We start from the raw sequence: 6889 nt of genomic DNA on the forward strand, positions 1-6889 counted from the left end.
GCCGGACTTCATCTCCGGTCAAGTCAACAACTCATCGCCCATGGCTTGTCCGATTTAACACTTAGAAATAAATTCCATCTTTTGTCCGCATAAAAAGTCCGGACAATACATTGTTCAAAGTTTGACCGATTTAAAATAATCCGGTCACCACATGGTCGTATTCCTACTTCTCAGTTCAAAATGTTAACCATTCTTAACAATCTTAACTCGCTTCACACTTAATCGGTTTAAGACGAAACCGTTCAACACTTGAGCGGTTTAGGGCTTAATCGCCCAACCCTTGACCGATTTACAAATAATCCGGACAAGCTTTGTCCGATTTAAACTTAATCCGGTCAGTCTTTGCCCAGATAAAAACCCTTAAGTAATTAACTGATTTCTTTCCAATAATAAATAACATTCAAATAAAATCAGTAACAAGTTTTATGTAAAAAGGTTTAGAAATTACTCACCTTAAAAGCCTTTTGAAAACCAACTTGATCTCTAGACAAGAAATAATATAGTCAACTCTTTTTCTTCTAAATCGCTCAACTTTTCTCCAAAAATAGCAAGAAGATTTAATGRAGACTTAACCTCCCTTTTATATACCCTTCCCAAACAGGAAGGTCGGCTACTCCATGTGCATGCATACCCACAAACCATGCACACATACATATATACCTATGCATGTATACACATATATCATGCATATATATATATATATATATCTAATTAATGCACAAATTCACATACTAGCATGATCAAATGTATCAATTTATCATGCTGTCATGAAATCATTTAATCAGATAATCACACATTAATTACCTTGGGTAATAACCGACATCCAGTTATCACAAAAATATTTTCGATTTGAAGGACCAGAGCCTCTGGTTCTACTATCCAGAGCTTCTGGTTCGCAATAACAAGCCAACCAGAGCCTCTTTCTTTAATAACAAAACCCATGAAAACTCATTGATCAATTCTATGGATAAACATAGCATTTCCAAGAAATTAAATCATATTTTAGAATGTCATGAAGAACCAGAGCCTCTGGTTCTACTATCTAGAGCTTCTGTCTCCTATTCAAGACCAACCAGAGCTTCTGGTTTACTCATGAAGGCCAACCAAAGCCCCTCTGCTTTGTTTACATAATAAGATTTCTAAGTATAAAAACTCTTTGAAATATTATTTTAAAACTATAAATCTAACACAGAACTCATTTCTTAAAAGTTATAGAGCTTTTATTTAAAATAATAATTTATGAAAAACTTGCATAACTTTCAAATCAACATCCAAAATCCTCTAGTTCCATTATGAGGATCAATCAGAGCCCCTCTGTTTCCTTGCAAGGTACAACCAGAGCTCTTTTGTTTCCTCATAATCAATGCTTTTACCCAAAGCATTTTATATTCACAACCAACGGTCATGAGCCATATTTTCTCCAATCCCATAACATCATTATTATAATTTCTACTAAAGACAACATCTCTAAACTCTCAAATCACCAAGAAATGAGAACTTCAATCTGTTGTAACTCTAATAGATATCATAATAAGAGTTAGGCCAAGCAAACAACGACCAAGCTTATATCCTCCCAATAATCCCCTTTCTTGATATTCCACACTTATGTCCTCTCATTAATTCACATGAAGTAGTTCATCCAATGACAGACCTCAGTCATATCTGTCAAAGTGAACATGTTCATAATTTCCAAACCAAATCGTGGTTTCAATATAGGTTTATACTCAAACCATTTTAAACCTCAAGAACAACTTGTTCTTCCAACACAGTTTCAAACCATTAAACTCGTAATCTTTATGTCAGAATATCTATTAGACGGCTTTTAATCAATCTCTTTCTATACCAAATCATCAATACTTAATAGTTCAATATTCATAAAATATAAAGATTTGGTTAATAAAAGTCACCTTATCAAATAGATTGTTTTGCAGATTAACACACAACAAGTTCTTCACTTATCACAAAATCTTCAATACTTTTAAAGCAACAGATTTCTTGAAGAACACCTCACCGCCTTTAAACACCTTTCTCTCTCTCAAGAATTTCTTTCTAAATTAAACAGTGATAAGGATAACCCTTATCTTTTTCTTTCTTTAAATATCCTTACCTAGGTGGTGAAGGATGTTTATTATTATAATATTGACCAAGGCGGTGTGACTTTATATTATTAAAACCCACTTTGCTTAAAGGTGAAGATACTATCTTCTTAATAAAATAATATACCATGTGTGCACATTATCTACCACACATAGGTTATTCACTTATATATATATATATACATACATACATACCATATTATGCATGATGTCACATATGCATAATATTCATGTAATTAATTAATTAATAAGCATACCATCTTATAATTTACCAAATAATCACGTATAATTTACCTCGATCCAGGTTGTTTGAAACCCGGTTATAACAACTTTGCATATAATTTTTCTCTTTTCAAGAGCTCGAGTGTCAATCGGAGATGTTCATCGTGCTCTTCTTTGGTTTTAGAGTATATAAGAATATCATAAATAAATAGAATAACGAATTTATCAAGATATTTTCTGCATACTCGATTCATTTAATCCATAAAGCTGCAGGTTCATTAGTTAAACCGAATTGCATAACTAAGAATTCATGGTGTCCGTACCTGGTTCGAAAAGCTATTTTAGCAATATCCTCTTCTTTGACTTTGAGCTGATGGTATCCTGATCTTAAATCAATATTCGAAAAGTAACTAGCTCCCATTAGTTGATCAAATAAGTCATCAATTCTTGGCAACAGATATTTGTTTTTGTTCGTCAATTTGTTTAGCTCCCGGTAATCTACACACATCCGCATAGAACCATCTTTTTATTTTACAAAAAGTACTAGAGCTCCCCACCGTGAAGTACTGGGTCTAATGAATCCCTTATCAAGTAAATCTTTTTAACTAAGTAACCAATTCCTTTAGTTATGATGGAGCTAATCGATAAGGCGCTTTGGCTACTAGTGTTGCTCTAGGTATCAAATCAATCCCAAATTCAACAACTCTGACTAGCGGTAGGCCGGGTAAATCCTCTTGAAAGACATCTGGATATTCACTAACAATCAGAATCAGTTCTTGCATCCCTTTTTCTTCCTTTGCATCAATTGCATAAGCTAAATATCCTTGACATCTCTTTTGAATACAATTCTGGGATTTTAACATAGATAACAGACTGGTATGATGATTCTGACGATCACCATAAATAACAACTGATCCCCTGTCTGGTAAGTTAATTCTGATCATCTTTCTATCATAAACAATGTTGGCCTGATTTTCTGCCAACCAATCCATCCCAACTACTACATCAAACTCTTTCATCGGCATTGGGAACAGTCTGATTGGTAGCTCACATCCCTCAATAATAATAGCAGAATTATTGAACACATTATCCACAGATACTTGACCATTAGCAGTATCAACTACTAATTTATCGTCAAGTGGCACAAAATTCATGCAAGCATATTGGGCAAAGGATGGGGATACAAACGAAAAAGGTTGCACCTGAGTCAAACAACACTTTAGCATATAGAGAATTCACGAGGAATATAAATGTCACTACATCTGGTGTAGTTTCGGCTTCATGTTTGGTCATTTGAAAAGATCGATGTCACGCCTCTCCAGGTCCTCCTCTACCCATACTTGGTCTTCCACGGGCACTTGAGGTATTGCTTCCCATGGTCAATTGTGGAGCTTTCAATTGTGGGCAGTTAGGTCTAAGATGATCTGGTAAGTTGCAATTGATACATCTTTCAATTGTGGGCAGTTAGGTCTAAGCTTTCAATGTGTGATTATTTGATTAAATGATTACGTGATAGCATGATAAATTGATACGTTTGATCATGCTAGTATGTGAATTTGTGTATTAATTGGATATATATATATATATATATGGTATATGTGAATATATGCATAGGTAAATATATATATATATATATATATGATTATACACACATGCATATTATGAATGCATGGTGTGTGGATGTATGCATGTGCATGAGATGAGTTAGCATGGGAAGGGGGCTGTTTAGCCGACCTTCCAATTTTAGAAAGTATAAAAGGAGGTTGAAGCCTCCATATTTCTCTTCTTACTATTTTAGATAAAAGTAGGCGATTTAAAAGAGAAAGAGAAATTGGCCCGATTTCAAATATCTGATTTCAAGAAGGTTGTTTTCAAAAGGATTGTTAAGGTGAGTGATTTCTAAACCTTTTTACATAAAATTTGATACTAGTTTAATTTGAATGTTGATTATTATTGGAAAGAAATCATGTATTTGTTTAAGGGTTTTATCCGGACAAAGGGTGATCGGATTAGGTTTAAATCGGACAAAGCTTGTCCGGATATTTCTTAAATCGGGCAAGGATTGGGCAATTAAGCCCTTAATCGATCAAGCATTAAGCGGTTTAGTTTTAAACCGGTTAAGCTTTGAGCGAGCTATGAATGATAAGAATGGTTAACATTTTGAACTGAGAAGTAGGAATACGATCATATGGTGACCAAATTATTTTTAAATCGGTCGAGTTTTGGGCGATGTATTGTCCGGACTTGTTATCCGGACAAGAGTGTTGGAATAATTTCAAGTGTTAAATCGGACAAGCCTTGGGCGATGAGTTGTCCGGATTAGTAAATCGGACAAAAGGGACAAGTGTTGTCCGAACTTTATATCCGGATAACTTCTTATTTGGAAATTTTTCATGAGTTTTATATTTTAGACTTTTTATATGGTTTAAAATGTCTATTATTGGGTTTAATTATGGATTATAAAATGGGTATTTTATATCTTTTTAAATAAAAAGATATGTTCCTACCAAGCGTGGTGACGTAAGTCTGTTTTGGTTTGGAACAGGATTTTTGGCAAATGTTTCTTCCAAGCGTGGTGACGTAAGTCTGTTTTGGCATGAAACTATATAATTTGGGAAACCTTCCTACCAAGCGTGGTGACATAAGTCTGTTTTGGTATGGAACTGGATTTTGTAAATTGTTTCTACCAAGCGTGGTAACGTAAATCTGTTTTGGTATGAAACTTGTTTTAAGTAATAGTTCCCCCAAACATGGTGACTTTTGTCTGTTCTGGTTTGGAACTGAGAATGGGTACTTTCAGACGTGGTGACTTATGTCTGTTTTGATAAGTAGCTTTGTTTTGATGGAGGAATAAGGGTGGCATATCAAGGAGAGGTGTACTTGGAATAAGGGTGGCATTGTCTTATGTGGATACTATTATAACTCTTATTATTATTACTAATTGGATTTAATAACTTTGAGTCCTCATTTCTTTGTGACCTGGTGAATTAAAGATATTATTCCTATTTAGAAATAATAATTTAGATGTTATTGAGAAGGGGAAAATAGTTTGTCATATCAGGAAAGTATTGCCTTAAATCTTTTCTGTTAATATTTATAATGGAATGGTCTATTGATTCAAGAAGTTTTGGTTACAATATTTGTTTCATATTGAGAACGTTGGATCTCAAATTAGAGATATTTTATAGAACTGAGGTTCTTGGGTATATTTTATTTTGCATGATATTGTGAACTACATCATTTATTGTACTGGAAAATATTTCTAAGCGAAATTACATTATCATATTTTGGTGTTCATCACCCTATATTTGCATGGAAGGGATTTACTCACTAGAGCCATCTGGTCTAACCCTCATTTTCTATTTTAAATTATGCAATGCAGGAATAGCGGGGTCCGGGGATATTAAAGGGAAAGGGAAAATGTGATTATTTTCCTAATCTTTTGTCTGCTTTTGAAGATACATGTTGCATTACATGTAATAGTACAGGATTTGTTTTGGAAATTTTTATAAGTAGACTTTGTACATATAGTAATCCTTGTACTAGTGGACCTTATGATGTAAACTATATTTCTATGTAATGAAATATGTAATATATGCAAATGTGGTGTTTGGGGTTGTTTCAGAAGTGGTATCAGAGCCTTAGTTTAAGAAATTTAGGTATTCAAAGCATGATACCTAGACTTAAACTGTCATTTGCATGTTAAGAGTATCACTAGGAATAAAATATAATGGGTTAAAGAGAACAGTATGTAARGTGAATTCRAATTACAAATGGCCAATGTAATTATGAATTTACAGGTACATACCTATACTCGGACACCATATTATATTTGGGAATGTGTATACGTGATATTTAATATTAAAATATTTGCAGATGTCTAGTCGATCACGAAGGTCAAAGAGAACTGCCCGCCCTGTATCTGAAGAAAGGGAGGAATCTCCCGCTAATCCATCAACCTATGCTTCAAGGAGTAGAGGTCGTGGAAAGGGTAGGGGTAGGAGTCAGATTCCTGAGAGGAGTCAGACTGAAATTCGCCCTGATCAAAGGGAATCTATTTCTGGGAATGCTCAACAGGAACAGAGACAATAATCAGAGTTTATAACTAGAAATGATCTAGCAGAAGAAATGGGAAAACTRAGGGAAACTCTAATATCTATTATGGGACTGCCAGCTAGGATAGAAACTGAGCGAGTTGGAATTAATCCTCCAGCTCCTTCAGCAGGCAGCAATAATCGGGGAGGAGATATAAGGATGTTTGTGACATGTAAAGCTCCAACCTTTTCAGGAGAGAGAGATCCAGTTAAAGCAATGTGCTGGATAAAAGAGATTGAATCGGTATTTAACACTACTAGGTGTTCTGAAGAAGATAAGATTAGATTCACAATATCTATGCTCAAATCTAATGCTTTATATTGGTGGGATGTGGAGTCCTCGGCACAACCGAATATACTGCAAACAATGTCTTGGGAAGAATTTGTGAGTAAATTTAAACCACAATTCTGTCCTATGACAGTAGTAAGATAAATGGAGGAAGATTTTCTTAAGCTAGAGCAAGGGAACAGATCTGT

The sequence above is a fragment of the Cynara cardunculus genome, unplaced genomic scaffold, assembly GCF_001531365.2.
Source record: "Cynara cardunculus var. scolymus isolate 2C unplaced genomic scaffold, CcrdV1 Un_Scaffold_5612, whole genome shotgun sequence".
NCBI lineage: Eukaryota > Viridiplantae > Streptophyta > Magnoliopsida > Asterales > Asteraceae > Cynara > Cynara cardunculus.